General features: G+C 45.8%; 1 protein-coding gene across 1 annotated transcript in view; it reads left to right on the top strand.

Annotated features, from left to right (window-relative positions):
* Positions 1-21,497, top strand: part of TMEM132D (transmembrane protein 132D) — an 880,461-nt gene that overhangs the window by 61,326 nt on the left and 797,638 nt on the right. The gene's annotated exons all lie outside the window — the stretch shown is intronic.

Here is a 21,497-nt window from a genome sequence, read left to right as displayed (position 1 = left end):
CAGGCTGGAGTGCAGTGAGTGAGCAATCATGGCTCACTACAGCCCTGATCTCCTGGGCTCAGGTGATCTTCCTGTCTCAGCCTCTCATGTAGGTGTAACTACAGGCACGCACCACCATGCCCAGCTAATTCATTTTTTAAAATATATTTTTGTAGAGACAGGGTCTCACTATATTGCCCAGGCTGGTCCTGAACTCCTGGGCTCAAGCAATCTTCCCACCTTGGCCTCTCAAGGGGCTGAGATTACAAGCATGAGCCACCATGCCTGGCCCCTTGATAAGTTCTGATAGGTTCCGGGAAATGTTAGTCAGATGGTAGTGAAAGTGTTTCTCTTTCTTTTTTCTTTTTGTTTTTTTGAGATGGAGTTTTGCTCTTGTTGTCCAAGCTGGAGTGCAGTGGTGCGATCTCGGCTCACTGCAACCTCTGCCTTCTGGTTCAAGTAATTCTCCTGCCTCAACCTCCTGAGTAGCTGGGATTACAGGCACATGCCAACATGCCTGGTTAGTTTTTTTGTATTTTTAGTAGAAACCGGGTTTCACCATGTTAGCCAGGCTGGTCTTGAACTCCTGACCTCAGGTGATCTCCTGCCACGGCCTCCCAAAGTGCTGGGATTACAGGCATGAGCCACCATGCTCGGCCGTGAAAGATTTTCAATATCAGTTTGTTAGTCTATCAGTAGTAATTTTTTGTGTAACGGGTATTTTTTTGTTACAAATGTGAGATATTTGTGTTATAGACTGCAATGATGTGAAGGTCCCTTCCTGCCTGCATCCCTGTTTCTGCTCATGCAATGTCAGCACCTCTTGGCGTGATTTCCTCATTTTAGCTTCTGTGGGTAATTTTGATGCTTTTCCTTTTTGATTGCATAAATAATCTGTCAATATCATTTAGCATGTAGTGGTTTTCAATGAATCATTTTTGCGTTCTGCGTTCCATGTGTTTGATTTATGTCTTGTAATTCCAATGCAATTATGATCACTTAGAGCTTGGAATCATGTCATAAATTTGACATGTTTCATACGACTAAGGATATAGTAAATATTTGACAATGTATTTATAGCACTAGTATTTTAGACAGATTTCGCTTCTTTTTTTTTGGAGACCAAATATCCCTCTGACACCCAGGATGGAGTGCAATGGCGCAGTCTTGGCTCACTGCAACCTCCACCTCCAGGGTTTAAGAGATTCTCCTGCCTCAGCCTCCCAAGCAGCTGGGACAACAGGCGCGCGCTACCATGCACAGCTAATTTTTTGTATTTTTAGTAGAGACGGGGTTTCACATGTTAGCCAGGATGGTCTCGATCTCCTGACCTCATGGTCCGCCCGCCTGGGACTCCAAAAGTGCTGGAATTATAGGCGTGAGCCACCACGCCCTGCCAATAGATTTAGCTTCTAATAGAAGCTTTCTGAAAATTCTTAATCTATTATTAGGTCATATTCTTTTTTTATTAAAGTGGTTTTTTATTTTGGAAAAAGTAGTCTTACGTGGATTAAGTAGAGAACTGTTTGGAGATTCTCCCTTCAGAAAGTGGGTTCTATGGGCAAGTGGACTGAAAACATCGTGTTCAACAGTGTCTTAGAGGCAGTTCTATTTAGATGATACACTGTGTTCATAATATTATCAGAGTTTTCAAACTTAACTCATTTGCGTTTTACATTTTTTTTGCCTTATCTGGAACCAACGGGACTATCATTTGCTGAATGAACATTCTTTTGTAATGTATTCTTCTTCAATAATAAAACATTTTATCATAACATTTTACGTAACTAATGTAAGCAGAAAGCCAGGATTATTTACGAAAAATAGAGGCTAAAAAAGGAACATAACAAAAGCAAACAGGATGACTCGTCTCAGTAGATACAGTGTCCTGCTCTGTCTCCACTGAAAGGGGAGATCAGCGATGCTGGGAAATTAGAGATGTACCAGCAGGAGGGAGAAATCTCTCCCTGACCTGTAATCCCAGCTCTTTGGGAGGTTAAGGCTGGAGGATCCCTTGAGCCCAGGAGTTCTAGACCCATCTGGGCAACATAGTGAGACCCCATCTCTACAGAAAATTTAAAAACTCAGCTGGGCGTGGTGTCATGCACCTGTAGTCCCAGCTACTCAGGGGCCTGAGGTGGGAGGACCACTTGAGCCCAGGAGGTTGAGGCTGCAGTGAGATAAGAGCACGCTATTGCATTCTAGCCTGGGAAACAGAGCAGGACTCTATTTCAAAACAAAACAAACGAAAGAGAAATATTTCTGCCTTAATGGCATCAATAGGATTGGCAAGACCTGGGAAAGAAACGAATTTCCTCACAGAATGGCTCAGTCCTATTTAATGCCAGGTTTTAAACCACCTAAAATCTCTGTGTCTATCCACAGGGGTTCTCCGTCCCTTTGGAAAAATGAGAAGTTGCTTTTGTGGAATCAAATGTCCAGGTAAAAACACATCAGTGCTTAGAGCAGGGCTGGCTCTTAGGAGGCACTTAACGAATATCAGCCATTATTATTACTGAGTTTTCTTATAGTTTTATTTTTATTAAAGGGACTAGAACCCATTTATTCAGTAGAATATTCCTGAGTTGATTGCTTTGGTATTTTGAGGAAAAGAGGACATTCTCATTTAAATACAATTAATATTTCAGCAGTGACGCATTCACCTTTACTACCCCATCTTCGATTTCTCCATCTGTGCCTCTCACTTTGCAAAGCATCACTTTGCTTATTAAAAAAAAGAGAACTTGGGGCCAAAGTTTAAGAGTTTAAATGAACATCCCAAGTAATATTAACATTTCAGTGCCCCTCATTACTGTTAGAGAGGGAAGGAGGAAATACAGAAGCTAAAATTAACACACTCTTGGCAGAAGTTCATGGCTTTGAGAAAAAGTTTTTTTCTGAGCAGCCCTGGGACCAAGGGTTGATTAAACTGGGATTTCATCATCTCTCAGCCCTGAATGAATGAAATAAAAAGTCATTCAATCTAATTAGACAATCTTACGAGGGCTTGGAAGCAACCACCTATGGCAATTTCTTTTTCTTTTTTAAATCTTAGAAATAGATTTTCAGAATTACGTGAATCGTTTCTTTCTTCCTTTTGAGATTCGATACTCTGCAAGGGGGAAAAAGATAGTAGGGAGCACGTTGAAAACTTTCCGTAACTACGTTGTTGAGACTTTAAAAAATTAGAATTACGTATCTACATGTGTGTGTGCATATGTCACATATACTCTGTAATATGTAATGTGCTAACTCTGTACGTTTGTACATCTGCAGTGCCCAACTTTGATTCTTTTTACATTTCATTGTGACGAACTTGAATACACTTCATCTATACTCTGCTAGAGACGTCCCAGTTCTATAGGCAAACAGCACACTGAGCTAATGGTTGTTCTTACGTTTGGTCATCACTGACGATAGCAATTCCAAGTGAGAATTATGAAGCATTTAATGCTGTCCTTTTTAAGCATTTAATGCTATATTTATTAAGCATTAGGCAGCCATTGCACTCATGTCTTATTTAATTGTTACAAGTTCTATGAGGCGGGTCCTTGTTCGATGTGTGAGGATGAGGAACTGAGGCACTGGTGGCTTCAGGAGCTCACGCACGTTGCCGGGGCTGCCGGGGTTGAGCTGGAGCACAGCCTGGAGTGGGCCTGGGAAGCAGGGGCTGCCCTGGGAGCCGCCTTGCTGGAGGAAGGCCTGAGAGCAGGCTGCCCGGCCACTGCAGTGGGCTCTTTATTTTCCCTGTGTGCGTTCTCAAAGGCCTCAATCACCCAGAGAAATAAAAAATATATAAATACGTATTTTTAAAAATTATAGAAAATTAAAACTAAAACATATTTTATTTTTCTCTAATTATGATTCATTTCATGGATTGAAGTTGGAGAATTTTTGTATTTTAATCTCCCAGAAACTGTTTACTGAGACCTTACAATGAAGGGCCGCTGGACGTATGCTTAAGTAAAGGAATTCAACCCTGGGTGCCGGGGCCTTGGCATAGGACTTGCGTGAATCCTCAGGCAGGCTGGGAGGGAGGGGCATCCTGGGGCCGTAGTGGGTGAGGGGCCTGATGCTCTGCTGGGGGCGATCACCGTCCAAGGCCCCTGGGAAGCCTGGAAGGTTTGCTCCACGCTTCCCCCAATGCCTTTCACCACCCCAGATGTGATTACAGAGGAAGACGAGCCTCCGTGAGCAGCAGTCTCTACCCCGGGGCGGGGGGTACAAGGAAAATATGAGAGCTTTTATTTCTATGTAATTTACATTTTATCCTAAACACTTAAAAAATGGAGGTTATATTTTGTAATGCACATAATATATGAGCACATTCATGTGTGTAGTAATTCACACATAAGTAAATGCAGACATAGTTGAGGGGTGTATTAAAATATTTTTACTGTCAGGGGTGCATTTGAGTTTAGCAATGAGGAGTGTAGATGCCGGTGGGTGGAACACTGCATGAACCCCGTGGGAATCAGACACTCACAGACGTTCTGTGTGGGCGTCGGGCTTGCTCTGTGCTCACCTCACCTCCCGGTTGGCGCAGGCTCTGCAGGGGACGATGGCCTCAGACGTAACCATGCAGCACCCATGTGGTTCCTCTGGGTCCGGAGCTCCTCTGTGGAAGCTCCTACTTCCTTTCCCATCAGGTCTTCCAAGGGACCTTCTATGGATTGATTCAGGGTTTGTAGTGTTTTCAATAGTGTGCTGTGATGGCTCTCCTTATATTTCTGTATATTTTTAAAAATATCCTCAGCCTTTTCTTTAAGGCATATTCCCAGAAGGAGAATTCCTGAGGCCAAGACTACATACGTACTTTAAGAGTTTGAAGTTTAAGGCCAGGCGTAGTGGCTCACATCTCTAATCCCGGCACTTTGGGAGGCTGAGGCAGGCAGATCACCTGAGGTCAGGAGTTCGAGACCAGCCTGGCCAACATAGTGAAACCCCATCTCTACTAAAATACAAAAAATTAGCCCAGTATGATGCTGGGTGCATGTAATACCAGCTACTTGGGAGTCTGAGACAGTAGAATCTCTTGAATCTGGAAGTGGAGGTTGAGATCGAGCCACCACACTCCAGTCTGGGTGACAGAGCAAGACTGTGTCTCAAAAAAAAAAAAAAAAAAAAAAAAAAAGCTACATGTGATGATGGGCACCTATAATCTCAGCTACTCGGGAAGAAGTTGAGGCAGAAGAATCACTTGAATCCAGGAGGCGGAGGTCGCGGGGAGTTGAGATTGCACCACTGCACTCCAGTCTGGGCAACAGAGTGCATCAGATTTTGGTTTTTTAAATTTCATCAAAAAAAAATTAGAAAACCAAAAGCGCTTTAAGTTTAAAAGTTACGATTCTAAACTGACCTCCAAAAAATGACAGCAGTTTATGCAGCTAAATGGAATACAGCAGTGTGTGGAATATCAGTTACGTGGTTCCCTTGCCAACAGTAAGTATTATAATTAAGGAGAAAAAAGAATATCTCGTTATTCTTTTAATCTACTTGTCTTTGATTACTACTAGGTTAAAATTTTTCTTGTTTGCCGCTGGCATTTTTCTTTGGAGAATCACTCCTATTCATATCCTATGAATACTATTTTTTAATGTTTGGGTATTTCTCTTTTCGATTCCTTTCTAAGAGCTCATTCTATAGTGAAGATAACATTTATCATATATGGCACACATATTTTTCGCCCAGTTTAACCCACAGTGACGGAGCCACATCTGTGTTAAGCCTGTCTTTCCTTACTCCTCTTCCTTTGGATTCAGTAGAAGGTGGTTGGGCGCTCTAAAATCTAAGTAACTGGGGAATGAAATCTAGGGGAAAGCGCAATGCCTGAACCGGCGTGCCGTTCTGACAGACGAGGTTTAATAAATGTTTTGTCTCTGTCTTTCCAGATAAGGAACAGTTGCATTCTCTCAAAGTGCATCTAGACCGTAAATGCAGTCTTTCGTATTTTTAGGAAGAAAGTTGGAAAGATGCTTCCTTTTCTAGAGCATGTGTTGGGCAGCCCTTTTTCCTTTATTTCACCTGGGTTGAGGAGTGAATTAGAAAAGATAGTGTTGACATCCTGAGTTAATAGCAGCTCACCCCTGGCTTTTAATCCGGATATACGGTCATGCTTTAAAAAGACCAGGAATCGAGTGTAGCAATTTCTGTAATGGAGAGGGCGATGGCTCCTGAAAAGCATGTTGAACAATCAAATTTTACTGATGCATGAAAACGTCAGAGAAGAACATCCTTCTTTGGTGGGGCCGCTGTTTAAGCCCAGGTCTGGCCAGTTGCTTTATTTTTATCTGAAGAGAAAAAGAAAAAAAATAGATGTTTTGGATTACATTTTTTGTGTAATTACGTATGACAGATGTATTAAATTAGCCTTTCCAGGGTTTTTGGAAATCTGCCTCAAACTATAAATTTTATTTGACTTTTTCATTTGCAGGTGGCACGAAACCGTTTCATGTATATTTCATGGGCTCTGGAGAGGCAGGAAGTCCAGGAACTATTGTGATGTTGTAGCTCATTCATTCTGAGAGAGCCATGGGGGTGTGGTTGGGAAGTAACTCATCTGCGTTTGCGTTTTGGGTTAAAAATATTAACAGCAGATCAAAGACGCTGAAAGCAAGCTTTTCATTTGGTGGGGAAAATCATTGTTAGGAAGCTCTGAGCAAATTACTTCTCCTCTGCTTTCACCTTTAAAAACATAAATGCTTGTATTTGGAGAAGTTGCCTCATTGAGGAAGACAAAGGTGCTATTCTTTATTGTGTGTGTGCATGGTTTTTTTTTTTGTTTGTTTGTATTTGTTTTACCTGATTCTACTGTAGAAGGTTTTAAAAAGCACTTGTTTGTAAACTTGGCAACTTCACCAAATTTTCTGGAGGTGTGAATTTTGTACTAACGTCTTCAGTATTTCACGCTCTGCCTTGTAAATAGCACCCTGGACCTGTGTTTAGTTTCGGTATCCCCAGGCTTATTTTCCATGGAAAGGGAATATCCCCGAGAATAACTTCTTTGAGGGAGATGTCAGAAAAGAAAATAGTCACAAAATACTTACACAAGCATGCGCATTTCAAATAATGCAAGCCCCATCTATAAAAATAATTACCAGACTTGGGTAGCACATCTGCTACTGGATAGGTTGCACCATTATTTCTGGAATACATTCCTTGAAGTGGCAGTGGTTACACTCAGCCCTGCTTATTGACAACACACATGAGTCATGGTTTCTGTTTCCTAGAGAGTGTCTTTGAACCTAATTCCTTTCTCCTGTAGGTTAGGAATAGATTTCTTTTCCTCTTCATTTAGATTTTCTTCCTTGCTTTGCAAAATTTGGAATCAATTAGAGGGATAGATCTGTTAATGATTGCCTTAATTGGTCTGTTAATGGCTATAGCCATGAAGTATTTTTTTAACAAGCTGTCCAAATCTTTAAGTTTGTAGAGATGTTAAATACTGTGCAATAATCGTTGCCCCAGACTGCTGGATTTTAGTAGCCATGTGTGTAAATACCAACAGATGCCTAGAGAGTCATTTTACTGCAGTACTTCATCTCTTTTTATGGTTTTGGGGGCCCTTTTATGATTTAATGATTCATGGGAGATGTTTATTTTATGCACGTAGAAGGAAGGTAGTGTCATTATATTGTTAGAGAAGCACTACTTTTACTTCGTAAAGAGCTAATGCATACATCTTTACATTTATGAAATGTAGAATGTACCTCCGTAATATCACATTCTCTCAATTCGTATTCGTGGGTACACACACACACACACACAAACACACACACAGAGTCTGCATTCCTGAAGACACAAGCAATCCACTTAATTATCAGAGTCATTTAGTTAGCAAACACCAAGTCCGTTGATTATAGGAAACACTGCGTAGATACTGAGACTCAGCTGATGGAGAACTCTCTCTCCTGTCTTGAGAGGGTGCTGAGATCCCGAGGTCTCAGCTCCAAATGTCTACAGAGGTCAGAGAGCACATTAGACCAGAGGATTAAGCCCGATGTGAAATGGTAGTTGGAGCGGACAGGGCTTTTCAGAGGACTTTATAAGATCTAACCATCCTTCCTTTGAGAGAGTCCATCACAATCATGTTAAATATGTGGCATGCACTCACACTCCATATGAAATACGACTAATAGGTAAATGTATAACCATTCAGTAGCAATGGATGCATTGACACAGCTACGTGAGTTGGGAGTATTGGGATGTGTGGGGTGTGGGACATCCCAGGACTTGCAGAGTTTCATTTCACATTCCAGTTACATATTTAGTACAAGACAGTGGAGTTCTGCTGCTTAGGGAATAGGCTGATGGAAACTTGAGCATCTGGGAGTTGCACCATCTGACCCAGGAGGGCTCGGCGTCTTCCCATGACAGGGAAGAGAGCCCCTGGGGGGAGGGGGTCAGACTCCAGCTCTGAGGTGCTCCAGCAATGAAGGGGCTGGAACATTTCTACTCAGAGTGAGTAGGTGCACAGCGGGTCACAGGGACTCATCCCTGCAAGGCATTGGGAAAACATGGGAATGCCCACAAGTATTAGGAGTGCCATGAATGTCCCTGACCCATTTAAGTACACAACTATACATTTCAAGGATTTAGCATTTTTCCAGCCCACACGATCATTTTTCATAGAACAGTCTTTTTTTTGCATGATTTTTTAAAAGATTTTTTGCACACGCTGAGTGTGGTAACTCATGCCTGTAATCCCAGCACTTCAGCAGGCTGAGGCAGATGGATCGTCTGAGGTCAGGAGTTCGAGACCAACCTGGACAACATGGTGAAACCCTGTCTCTACTAAAAATACAAAAATTAGTCTGGCTTGGTGGCATGCACTGTAATCCCAGCTACTTGAGGGGCTGAGGCAGGAGGATCTCTTGAGCCTCAGAGGTTGAAGCTCCAGTGAGCCAAGATTGCACCACTGTACTCCAGCATGGGTGACAAAGTGAGATCCTATCTCAAAAAAGAAACGAAAACGAACCCCCCAAACCCCAGAACCTCATGCACAGAAAATGGAGTTAACCTAACAGTTTGAGGAGGGACTCTCACTAACCCAGCAAAGCCTTTTCCTTGCTGTATTTTCTACTTTTCCTGCATCTCCTTGAATGAGGGCCATTTCTCATCTCCCATGGGTGCGATCCTAATGCCTTTGCTACCAAGCCTCCAGAATCCCTGTGTCTTCATAAAATAAAGACAGGCTGCACTGGGCATGTGTCTTGGTGCATGCAGCTGGTGTTAGGCTCTCTCCTGGCTTCCGCTTTCACCGGCTTCATTCAGCCATGCGTTTCCTAAGATCGAGGCATGTTGCTGTGTGTTCACCTCCTTCTGTTCAGTTCTCCATAGCATCCAATTCCCATCTCTATCAGTTCCTGTTCAGATACCAAAACATTCGTAGGTGCCATCCACTGCGTCCCAAGTTCCTGATAAATAAAAGTACACAATGTGCAGCCTGTGTGGAACAGAGCATGTGGTTTCCACTTAAGATGGTGAGATTCCGAGGATTTCACGACACTGTGCTGGCCTGAGCCCTGCGGATGGGGTTCCGTCTGGGGGTCTGCACTGCGAGCGCTGCCACCTGATGCCTTCATCACAGGGACTGTGCACATCCTGAAACAGACTCAGGTCCTGCCGCCCTCTGCTCAGAGGCTGAACAGAGTGAGGAGTGGAGAAAGGAAAGCAGCTTTATTCAAGTGCTCACAGCTGAGTCGTGGTCAGGCTCATGTCCTTAAAAGACCATTTCATTTCTCAGGGCTGAATGAGGGGGTTTGGGAAGGAAAACTTTGGGAGATAGGCAGGAGCGGTGTGGGGGCAGGGAGCGGAGCGCAGGTCCACGTACCAAGGGCTATCTTGAGAAATTGCCCGGCTGGAGGTCTGGTTGGCATTATCCTGACGCTGGCCCAATGGGGGAGGACTAGTCTTCCATAACTCCTTCTAAGCAGGAGGATTCTGCAGCTGGGTCTGGGGCCTGGTTTGTTTCACAATGAACCACTGGAATTCCTAAGTGAGTGCATACGTAGAGGAGGCAGCGAGCACAGCACCTCAGGGTGCCTGGTGGGAAGGAGGGAAGTGAAGGCTTAAGGTACGTTTCCAGGCTACTTTCTGAGATGATGGAGGAAAGGAAAGGAAGAATGTTAAAATGCGTTTCAAGTCTGGGTCACGATCCCTTACGGAGCAGACGGGCTTCATTCCTCAAACAGTGTCCAGAAGGCTCCTGGGGAGGAAGAACAGAGCGGACACCCCCCCAGAGATTCCCCAACCAGGCTGGGCATCGGAATCCTCCGGAGAGCTCATTTGAAAGTGAGGAATCCTGGACACTGCTCATCTGTGACATGCTAGAATTGAAAAAAATAAAAAATAAAACATTAGTTTTAGGCACGTAGGCATTAGGAACAATAGCCAAGTCCCTAGACCTATTTATGTCCTTTGCTTGAGAGGAATTTCCTGTAGACAGACGCCGATTGTTAAATGCCTTGCCCACGGGCAGAGGACTGGAAACTAGAGCTGAAATTGGGGACAGTGCCTGTGGCAAAGGGCTGCCAATTTCACATGGGAAGAGCTTTATTCTTATAAAAAGCACACATTCTCATTAAAAACAGGAATAAAATGAAACTAATATTCTTGGGTTTTTTTTTTTTTTTTTTTGAGATAGGGTCTTGCTCTGTTGCCCAGGCTGAAGTGCAGTGGCGTGATCACAACTCGCTGCAACCTCAAACTCCCAGGCTCAAGAAATCCTCCCACCTCCTCCTCCCAAGTAGCTGGCACTACAGGTGCACACCACCAGGCCTGGCTATTGCTTTTTTTTTTTCTCAGTTTTTTTGTAGGGACAGGGTGTTACCATGTGTCCGAGGCTGGTCTCAAACTCCTAGGCTCATGTGATCCACCCGCCTCGGCCTCCTAAAGTGCTGGGATTACAGGCATGAACCACCATACCCAGCCCAGAAATAGTCTTTAATGGCGAAGGAAGGAATTACAAGGGCAGAAAAGGAACAAGGTTTGCCCTTGTGTGTGTGGCTTACCTGAGATCTGTATTAAAGACAATTCAGTTGCACAGGTCATGCATAAGTGCAGGGACAGTATGTCCGGAGAGATACCTATGGGCCTACGAAAGCCAAGTAGAATTGTGGCTGGACAACCTGGGTTCGGGCATGCGCACGTTCAAGGTCAGAGCCTGGAAATCGGCCAGAGGCATTTGTAATTTGCGAGAGGCGTCAGTGTGAAGAATCCTATAGGTCAAGGGTGACTTTCTGACGGTGAGCAGCTAAGGCAGGGAATAGAGGCGGAACACTAGAAAGAGTAAGATGAATTTGCTAGTTCTTTGCAAGGTGGAAGTTGGATTGAAGGGGTTGTAACTAAATTCAAAAACAGCTGTCTGATGGGTAAAAGTGGGGTTATTGGAGACGCTGCCTTTGAAGGACTTCTCCAGGATTCAGAGAAGTGTCAACTCCATAAAGAAAGCCTTCCTCTCACATCATGGCCGGGTTTGGGGAAACAGTGACAGACGGAGTGGCACACATCCCTGCCGAGCCTGCGCACCTCAGCCCTTCACCTATGGGCGGAGGCCTGGAAGGAGGCGGAGATGGTCATGCTTACATGTACCTCGCACTGCAAAAGTCACAAAAATACTGGGATAGGCATCATTTTCCCTGATGCTCTGAGGGCCTATGGGGGAAATTGGGAGGATGTAATCTCACCACTTCATAAGCAAACAGGCTCCATGGTTTAGGGCAGGGTCTGCAAGCTTTTTTGTAAAGGGCTTGTATTTAGTGTACTAAATACATATCCTATTCAATACATTATATACCATATCATGGAATGCAATATATAATTTTGATATATCCTTTTACAAAAATATTTTATACATATAATTTGTAAAACACATGGGGTCTCTGTCACATCTTCCCCTCCTCTTCATCCTCATTCTTTGCCTCCTCCTCTTCCCTCTCCTCTTGTTCTTTCCCTTGTTTTACATCTATCTACCTATCTTTTCCTCCCCTTCCTTCTTCCAACCCTTTAACAATGCTACAAAGCATGCTCAGTCTGAGGTCGTGGGTCGTGCGCATTCAGCCCGGGGATTTGTTGGCAGGTTGGAAGATGCACACCCAGGTTTAATGGCTTGCTCAGTTTTTTGCTGGTCAGTGGAAGAGCTGAGAGCTGGTGAGGTCTGTCGGCTCTAAATCCCGTTCTGTTTTCTAATGAAACCAGAAGCAGGAGGCTAATCATTGTTTCAACTGCATATTCATTACTGAGAATGCAGAATAATAGGGACAGCTGCCAGGCCACAGCCTAGAGCATTCACATGCGTTGTCTCCTTTGGAATCCACTGTGTTTTATTCTTCACAGTGAGCCAGCTGAGGCACTGGGCACATAATCCCTGTCCGGGATCAGAAGCTGTCAGGCCTCAGGATGCATCTCAAACCCATACTCGCTTGGCCTCAAAAACCAGAGCCTTTCTCTATAAAATGCCATTGTTCCCTGTGATGGCAGCACTCACACGATAGTATTTGCATGTGTATGTGGGAGGGCAACGCTGTCTCCCCTAAGGACTCCAGCCTTGCACGGGTCATCTGTCAGTGCACTTGTCAGCGTCTGCCCTCTCTTCTGTGGGCATCAGGGTCTGGAGTTCCCTTTTGGGAAACCAGCTTTTTCCAACCCTTCAGTGATGTCTTGAGTGAGTGGGTCCCAGTTCCTGGCTCCAGAGGTGGGTACGTGGCCCAGGGGGCAGGAGTAACCAGGCCAATGAGATGCAACTTCAGGACTTACGGTGAAACTTCTAGAAACTAGAAGTAAGCCTGGAGAGAAAGACCTTGGAAAGAGAGAGGCTGCCTGTGTGTGGAGCCAGCTCCTAGCCTGAGCCCAGTGGTGAGGGATGGGGAAAGGAAGTGAGAAAGAGTCCTGGGGTGTCTCCAACACTTGAATTCTAGTCACTTAGGCGTTTGAGTAGTGTGCAGTAGTAAAAATCACTTCTCGACTTATACCCAACCAAGTTGACCTTTTTTTGCCACCAATTACTGAAAGTTCTGAGTTAAATACTCAGGTTTGAGTTTTTAAATAATCATTGCAATAATAACTACCTTTTATAAAGTGCTTTCTATATCGAGAAAAATGATGAGACAAGTCTCAATCATTTTGGGAGGTTTATTTCCCAAAGTTAAGGATGAGTGTGTGCCTGTAACACAGCCCCAGGAAGTCCTGACAACATGTGCCCAGGGTGGTTGGGCCCAGCTTGCTTTTACACATTTTAGGGAGACATGAGACATCAATCAATATATGGAGGAAGGATATTGGTTCCATTCAGAAAGGCAGGGATGACTGGAAGCAGGGAGAGGGGTCCAGGTCACAGGGGAGACATGAGACATCAATCAATATATGGAAGAGGGATATTGGTTCCATTCAGAAAGGCAGGGGTGACTGGAAGCAGGGAGGGGGGTCCAGGTCACAGGGGAGACATGAGACATCAATCAATATATGGAAGAGGGATATTGGTTCCATTCAGAAAGGCAGGGGTGACTGGAAGCAGGGAGGGGGATCCAGGTCACAGGTGGGTGAGACGAAAGCTTGAACTTTTGTTTCTGGTAAACCTTTCCAAAAGAGACAATCAGAATATGCATGTGTCTCAATGAGCAGAGGGGTGACCCTGAATAGAACAGGAGGCAGGTTTGTCCTTATCGGTTCTCAGCATGAATTTTGGGGGCCCAAGATATTTTCTTTTCACAGCTCTTCTGGGTGATATGTGACTGCATATGTTGTCATCTGTCTCCCACCCCCCTCTCACATGTGTCTGTGTGTACATGGACATGTGTATCACATATATGTGTATGTATGTATATGGTTCTTCGATCCTGCCAGTGACTGAATGGAGTGGATACTGCCATCAGCGTTAATTTTCAGTTGGAGAGTGGGGTGTGGGGTGCAAATACGCTGTGTCTAAGGAGATGTCTTGATCCTGAGCTCTGCGCCATTCTGTATCTGACAGGCTTGGAGTGGAGTGAGATCACACACTAGATTCTTTTTCACAAGTAAGTAATGAAATATCACCTGAAAGGAGACAAACAAACGTAAAACCTGAGGCTTTAGCTGGAGAGTTGATCCAGTGGGTTGCAGCCGTCCAAGATCTGACCTGGGCGGGCATCATTCTCATTGATGGTAAAAGCTCTGGGTTTCTCTGAAAAGACACCCTTAGTTTTTGCTCTTTTGCCTTTGGATGATTTCAGATGAAGCATGGAGAATCCTAATTTCAGGCATCATGGTTGGTGCTTCCAAAACTTCCTCCTCTCCTGAGCTCTGTAGTGAAGCCTCATCTGAGTTTGCTCCTGAGTCTTGGTGCTGGCATTTCCTGGCAGAAGCAGGGATGGAAAACAAGGGGCTGAGGTGACTCAGCTGTTACCCCGGGTCTGGAGACTGTTCCGGGAGTGGCTCAGGACAGACACCGACCTCTGTAGACAGTGAAGCCCTGAGTCTGGGTGACCTGGTGTGCTTGGCGAGCTTTAGTCTCATTCCTTAGGGGGGCATGAGGTGCCAACTTCTCCACCTTGCCAATCCCATAAAAGCACATTTGTCATGGCAAAAACTGTGCTGTGCTTAGTAGTGGAATTGGATTTCACAAGGTTTATTGCCACTACCCCAAATTCCTGGTGAGAGGAAGAGGAAGGAAATGCCTTTTTCTGGGGCGATGCCTCTCCCTGTGGCCATCGTGTTTCAGAAGAGCCGCGGTACTCTAGACAGTAACCACAGGATTATAACTGTGATTCTTTATTTTTTCATTTTCTGATTCTCATTGTGATTTGATGCCACTGCTTTGTTATAGGAATATCATCTCGGCCAGGAAGGCTGCTGGCTGCAAGTAACAGGAAGTTCAGTCCACAGAGCCACAGCCGTCTCTGGGCTTGCCTGTGTCACAGAAAAAGGAGTGTGGAAATGGGTAGCTGCCAGCATCCTTGGTTCAGAAGCATTCACATGGGCTTCTTGCCGTTAATCCCCTCGGCCGCCTCCTCATAGTGACAGTGTGGCTTCATAGCCTTCCACCTCTTTCAAAGACAAGAGGCAGAAGGCTCTGGGATACACAATTTTGCCTGTTGATTTCTTGGAATAATTTATTTTCCTTCGGAGGTTGACGTTCTTCCTTCTCTTCTCCCATCCTTTTTTCTCTCCTCCTTTTCTTTTTCCCTCTTTCCTCCCTTCCCCCTCCCCCTCCTCCCTCCCCCTCCCCCTTCCCCCTTTCCCCCTCCCCCCTCCCTTCCTCCCTCTATTTCTTCCTTCCCTCCCTCCCTCCCTCTATTCCTTCCTTCCTTCCTTCCTTCCTTCCCTCCCTCCCTCCCTCCCTTTTCCTTCCTTCCCTCCCTCCCTCCCTCCCTCTTTCCTCCCTTCCCCCTCCCCCCTTCCCCTCTCCCTTTCCTCCCTTCCCCTTCTCCCCTCCCCCCCTTCCTTGCTTCCTTCCTTCCTTCCTTCCTTCCTTCCTTCCTTCCCTTCCCTTCCCTTCCCTTCCTCCCTCCCTCTTTTCCTTCCTTCCCTCCCTCCTCCCTCTTTTCCTTCCTTCCTTCCCTCCCTCCCTCCCTCTTTCCTCCCTTCCCCCACCCCCCTCCTCCCTTCCCCCTCCCCCCTTCCCCTCTCCCTTTCCTCCCTTCCCCCTTCTCCCCTCCCCCCTTCCTTCCTTCCTTCCTTCCTTCCTTCCCTCCCTTCCCTTCCCTTCCTCCCTCCCTCTTTTCCTTCCTTCCTTCCCTCCCTCCTCCCTCTTTTCCTTCCTTCCTTCCCTCCCTCCCTCCCTCTTTCCTCCCTTCCCCCACCCCCCTCCTCTCTTCCCCCTCCCCCTTCCCCTCTCCCTTTCCTCCCTTCCCCCTTCTCCCCTCCCCCCTTCCTTCCTTCCTTCCTTCCTTCCTTCCTTCCTTCCTTCCCTCCCTCCCTCCCTCTTTCCTCCCTTCCCCCACCCCCCTCCTCTCTTCCCCCTCCCCCTTCCCCTCTCCCTTTCCTCCCTTCCCCCTTCTCCCCTCCCCCCTTCCTTCCTTCCTTCCTTCCTTCCTTCCTTCCTTCCCTCCCTCCCTCCCTCCCTCCCTCTTTTCCTTCCTTCCTCCCCTCCCTCCCTCCCTTCCTCCCTCCCTCTCTTCTCTTCTTCCTTACTTCTCATTAGCCCACAGATAGGATAAAGTGTCTTTGGGTAGCCAGCCCACCGTATCGTACACAAATAATAACATGAATTTAATTTGAGTGCTCATATTGTATCCACATAATAGTTGGTTGTGATATTAGGAGGGAAGGAAGACTGCTGTGAATGCTAATAGATATTTGGGGTTTATCTGCATGGATAAATTAGAATTCTTAACATTATTTATAAAGATAATAATTACATAATTTCTAAATTCACAAAAATAGTCTGGCTTAATGATTTCTAAATGTATGCAATATAACATTAGGTGGCTCTTATTAATTCTATTTATGTAATGGAGAAGCAGAGACGAATAATCCTGAATCTTAAATATGCCCAAAGAACAAGCTCAGGAAAACTCTCCTGCTCTGTGAGATGAGTTCCTGAGCCATCTAAAGAGGGTGAGAGATCATTTCACAGAACCTTTGCCAATAATTTCTCTGTCCCAGGCCCCCTGCTCAGCCTTTATTTCGCTACTGTGGGTACCTTTGCATATGATTTGCATACAGTCATTCTCATTGCAGTAAAAGAATATAGTTATTAATCTTCCTGCGGTAAACTGGGTGAGCATAAGCTTTCATTTACAGAGTCTGTCTTTAGGGCACACTTCATTTCACTTAGAATAAATTATCATACATTTATCATCAGTTAGCAAGTTATTAACATTAATATAAACAAATATGTGGCACATTTCTTCAGGAAGATTATGGTTTTAATCACTTAGTGGCTGCAGCAGGCAGTTTATACATATTTTATCTTTAATGGATGTACAGTTTCCATACTCACATTAAAAACTCAATTCCAAGCACTTTGCATCTGTTAGCTCACAATGCACTTACCCGAGGTGAGGGGTCACAAATGAACTTTTCCGGTGACAGACAAGCGCTTCCTCAGACACCTGTTTACACGTGAGACTTGCTGGACTTTGTTCGTTAAGGACGGCTTGGTCCTTGGCAAGGAATGTTTTGGAATTTAATTTAGTGGGCTGCCACAGCAGGAAACAAAACAGGCTCGGTGCCTGCTCAGAAGAACTCGGGTTCCAGCAAGCGCTAATGAGGAAGGGCAGCAGTGACTGTGGACTCGGTCTAATCAGCCATAACGCTGAAACAGCACCCATCAGTATTTTGCAAATTCTGCTCCTTGTTTGTATGAGGACCGTGGAAGGGAGAAGAACGCCTGCATTGCTTCAGCGGCTTTTGGTTTTTAGCCAGTGCTCCAGAGTTGTCGGCAACCACCGACTGCCTCGGGGTGTGACCGCACGTGGAAGGGCTTAGAAACCGGAGAGGTCTCTTGGTTAACTGGGTGCCATTGGACAAGTTCCTTAGTTTCTTCAAGCCTCAGTTTCTTCATCTCCAAAAATAGGAGTAATAATGGCACTTAGGCGTAAGAGGCCTTAAGAATTTAAGAAGGTCAAGCCTGCGGAGAAGGTCTTAGCAGAAGACCAAATATAGGGACGTGCTTAATTATTGATTGCTATTATTAAGAGTTATTGTTATGAGATGTTAAATTGCCTTCTGAACCACTAATAAGGAGCACTAAAATCAATTCATAATTTAGTATTTTGCATATTTCATTCTGGTGTAATTTTTAGAATAGTATTAGCACAGCCTCTTTTCATTTCTGCATTTCAGTTCAAGACAAAACTTATTTAGTAAGCTTCTGAGAAAAGACGTCCTCAAACTGCTTTCCACTCTACTTTTCTTTCACAAGTAGGTCAAAGCAGGGTTTTCATTTTTTCCTGTTTCACTTTTTTTCTCCGTCCGTGCTGCTGCTTGACCAGCGAAGCTTCTCCTGACACTTCTATTTGACCCAGTGCTTGGGTGGGTCTTGCTGTCGCTGGCGACCCTGCTAGTCCATTCTGTACCTTGTTATCAGGCAAAAATGTGTCCATAGCTGCCAAATCCAGCCCAGTCCCCAAATGTTGGCTTTTGAAATTGATTATGTGAATAGCATTGTGGTGTGGGGGATTCAGATCATTTTCCTGATGCAGTCGTCATGGCGGAGGGACTCTGGCACTTCATGAGTACAAAGCTGAGTTCCAAGCAGATCTCTTTCTTCTTGATACAAGGCTCTTGTGTTCCCAGGAGCAAGGCCGGCTGAACTCATTCAGTGCCTTTTATTACGAGAGACCTGAGGGGCTACAGGTGTGGCAAAAGGCTGACTCAAGGGGAGTTGCCATTTGTACAGTGTGGGCTGTTCCTCCCTGGCTCCTTTCCGTCAGGAAATCAGCCATGTCATGCTGTATCAGAGAAAACCCACAACACCTCTAGGCAGTTTAATGCAAAGAAGATTTACTTCTCACCCATGCTACGTGGCCAGCTCTGGTCAGCAGGATGGGCCCTTCTTATCAGGGTCACTCAGGGACTCAGGCCGTGGAGGCTGCATCCTGGCCTCTGCCCCCACAGTCACAGCGGAGACACATACATTCCTTGAAGTTGTCACCTGAAAGTGACATGTGGCACTTCCACACAGCTCAGGGATGTAGCAGGTCTTGTGACCACTGCTGACTTTATCCTTTTTATTTTATTAATTTAATTTTGTTTTGAGACTAGGTCTTGCTCTGCTGCCCAGACTCAAGTGCATTAGCACAATCACAGCTCACCGCAGCCTGTGCCTCTTGGGCTCAGGGGATTCTCCTGCCCCAGACTCATCAATAGGTGGGATTTTAGGTGTGTGCCACCATGCCAGCTATCTTTTAAAATTTTTGTAGAGATAGGGTCTTGCTGTGTTGGCCAGGCTGGTCTTGAACTCCTAGGCTCAAGTGATTCTACTGCCTCAGCCTCCCAAAGTGCTGGGATAAGAGGCATGAGCCACCACACCCAGCCAAACCCCTCACTTTAAAGTATGCACCAGGAAGGAATGTGTGTAGCCTGAGTGGCAGCCATGGTGGGTGTCCCGTGGGCACAGTCCACCCCATACCAGTCAGCCCCTCATGGGTCATTGTCTGAAAGTGGTGAATCCACCCACCCAGAAGCACACACTGTGACTCCAGATGCATGAAGGGGCAGAGAAGAGACACTGGGCTTGGAAGAGTGCAGTTGGAAGGCCTTGTGTCCCCAGGGCATGGCAGGGGAGGCTGGTGTCTCCTATGGGTCAAGAGGACATTATGGAAGGTGCCTGGAGCTTAAGTATCTCGCTGGTAATCCTGTTAGCAGAGAAATTGATGAGTAAATGAGGGACACCAGTGGCGGAGGCAGCAGAGTGTAGACTGGCTGGTGGACAGGAGAGGAGCTTGAGCCTGAAGCAGTCACCTACACAGAGAGACATGAAAGAAAATGACTGGGCCAGGCTCAGTGGCACACACTTATAATCCCAGCACTTTGAGGGGCCGAGATGGGCAGATCACCTGAGGTCAGGAGTTCAAGACCAGCCTGGCCAACATGATGAAACCCTGTCTCTAGTAAAAAGAAAATGCAAAAACTATCTGGGCATGGTGGCCTGAGCCTGTAATCACAGCTACTTGGGAGGCTGACATAAGAGAATCACTTGAACCCGAGAGGCGGAAGTTGTGGTGAGCTGAGATCATGACACTGTACTTCAGCCTGAGAGACAGAGCAAGACTCTGTCTCAAAAAAAAAAAAATGACCCCCCATCTGTGTTAAAGGCACAAAGTAAACAACCGGGGAACAGTTGTTAAACATGAGCAGAGAACAACCAGTGATCCAGGGGCCATCCCTTAGGGAAAAGGGGTTCTCTCTTGCCTCTCTCTCTGGCTCAGCAATAAAAGAAATGCCTGCTGGGTAGTGGGAGGATGATGGGAGAGCAGGGTCCTCTCCCCTACCCCGGGCCTTCGAATGGCTAATCTGTAGGAGTCAGCTCAGGCTGTGGAACAGGTGCCACCGGGTGGCTCAAACAATAGACATTTACTTCTCACAGTCTGGAGGCTGCAAGTCCCAGACCCAGGTTCCCGCAGATTCCATTTCTGGTGAGGGATCTCTCCCTGGCTTGCAGATGGACACCTTCTTGCTGGGCTCTCGCATGGTGGAGACAGGAAGCTCTGATGTTTCTTCCCCTTTTTATAAGGGAACTAGTCCCATCCTGGGAGTCCCCACTGTTGGGACCTCATGTAAGCCTCATCATCTCCTAAACACCCCACCTCCTGTATCCATCACACTGGCGGTGAGGGCTTCAACATAGGAATTCCGGGGGCCACGAGCATTCGGTTTGTAACATAGTCTAACACTGGTTAGGAGCTGAGAGCTTAGAATATGGTTGAACAGAACTGAGTCTTCATAGCCATAACAAACATTTTCCAAAAATCAAAAAGTGGCTGAAAAATGACGGAGTTGCCCGAAACGTTGACAACAGAGCCTGGTGTGTGGTAGAAAGAGATTTGATGGAATAAAGTTCAGAGCCATTACTAGAAGAAGATTAAAATTGCTTCGAAACTTTGCCTTACGAACTGAAATTTTGTGATCCAGCCGGTTCCGTGTATGCCTTTGTGGGTTTCCTGGTTTGGAATTCTTCCTCAGCCCTCAGCAGCTGCACGGGCCTCAGCTTTCTCACCTGTAAACTGGCCCACGGTAGAGTATCCCTCACAGGGCGGTCACAGGATGGGACGACTTACTGATGAGAAGGACTGTCCGACATCAGTGCCTGGCTCGTGCTAAGGCTTCTATTCATGTTAGTTATTTTAATGGAAATAAGATTAAATCAGCCCCCAACTGAAAATAAATATTAAGAGCTACCATACTGTGTTTTAACAAGTATCTGGGCACCCTGCTTAGTACCTTACATGAAGCCCTGTAAATAGGTACTGTTCCCATTTTTCAGATCAACAAACCGAGGTTTGGAGAAGTTAAATGTGACATGTAGCAAGTGACAGAACCTGGAATTTGTTCTCAGTGTCACCTCTACCTTCTTCCTCTCCACGATTCTTCCTGCAGCTGAGTCCTAAGCACGCTGGCCCACCTCTGTTCCCGACCAGCCTGCTTTTGCTTCCCCGGGCCCCTGCACAGAGAGAGACCATCGTGGCAGAAAGACCAGTGTCTTCCCATCACAGGCCTGAGCCCACCCCTCCTTACAGAGGCTGCTGGCAAGGCTGGCCCTTGGCTGGTCCATGGAAACATAGATTTCAGGAGGGCTCCTGCCATTCCCTAACTGATGAAAGGGGCTCATCATGGCTAAGCTCTCTGCATAAACAATGTGGCTGATGCAGTCTACCTGCTTTTCTTCTAGGAGGCTGGAATTTCGGCATATGCTGGGCAGAGATGCCTACAGGACCAGCCCCCAGAAACAACTGTGTTAGGCCATTCTTGCATTGCTATAAAGAAATTGCTGAGACTGGGTAATTTATAAAGAAAAGAGGTTTATTTGGCTCACAGTTCTGCCAGTTGTACAGGAAGCATGGTGGCTTCTGCTTCCGGGGAGGCTTCAGGAAGGTTCT

Source organism: Callithrix jacchus, chromosome 9 (genome assembly GCF_049354715.1).
Source record: "Callithrix jacchus isolate 240 chromosome 9, calJac240_pri, whole genome shotgun sequence".
Taxonomy (NCBI): Eukaryota; Metazoa; Chordata; class Mammalia; order Primates; family Cebidae; genus Callithrix; species Callithrix jacchus.
Note: the sequence above shows the minus strand (reverse complement) of the source record. Positions and strands in the feature narration are given on the sequence as shown.